This window comes from Limulus polyphemus, unplaced genomic scaffold (assembly GCF_000517525.1).
Source record: "Limulus polyphemus unplaced genomic scaffold, Limulus_polyphemus-2.1.2 Scaffold1753, whole genome shotgun sequence".
NCBI lineage: Eukaryota > Metazoa > Arthropoda > Merostomata > Xiphosura > Limulidae > Limulus > Limulus polyphemus.
Genome location: NW_013667363.1, coordinates 201,267 through 202,109, shown reverse-complemented (window position 1 = coordinate 202,109; position 843 = coordinate 201,267). Strand labels below are relative to the sequence as shown.

General features: G+C 34.6%; 1 protein-coding gene across 3 annotated transcripts in view; it reads left to right on the top strand.

Annotated features, from left to right (window-relative positions):
• The window catches only part of LOC106464830, a 39,990-nt gene that overhangs the window by 37,591 nt on the left and 1,556 nt on the right, over nucleotides 1-843 (top strand). The window lies entirely within an intron of this gene.

Below are 843 nucleotides of genomic sequence, written 5' to 3'. Positions count from 1 at the left end.
ATTTGCCGGGTTTATATACTAAAAAGAGGGCGCCTGGCAAACACTCGGACATTCGCGAGGTTTCTCGATAGTTCATGATCCTTCGAGAAACTCCAGCGCGCATACTCCCAGCGTCGTGTGACTTCCGCTGTCGTAACAATATAGAATGGTTTGAAAGATCGGTTTCTAAATGATATTGTTGAGTTTTTTTACTGTTTTACTATTATTATCAACATAGTACTCATTTATCTTGTTTTCATTATATTCATTGCGCAAAAACTAACTATACTAATTTCGTATTTAATGCAAAGGTTTTTGTTGTTGTTTTTTTTGCAAGACAATCTTTGCACTATTATATGATTTACGAAACTTCAAACCCAAACATGTTTTGTCATATTTTAAGGACGTTTAGACTAAACAGTTCTTTTTTTTTTAGGTGAAATCCAAACTCTAACCTAATTAGACTTATTGAAAAATAAATTTCACCCGTTGTTTTTTGGAGGCGTTATGCAAAGATATTATGTGCCCTAAAGTCTATGTTTCTCTAATAATTTTATTTTCAACAGTTAATATAAGAAGTTATAACATGTAAGAAACTTGTACGCAATACAATTACAAACTCATTTTTAATATAGAACTTCGTAGAAAAGAATCGATATTATTATTGTTACGACAGCGGAAGTCACGTGACGCTAGTAACACGTCATGATATTCTCGAAGGTTCGTGAATGCTCGAGTGTTTACTATCTGTACGGTATTCTTGTATATAAGACCGCCAAGAAGTGATGGCGGAACTGAATTGCTGACAGAGATAGAGACGAACAACTGAGTCAAGCGCGCGAATCGTTCGTTGTGAATTATAGC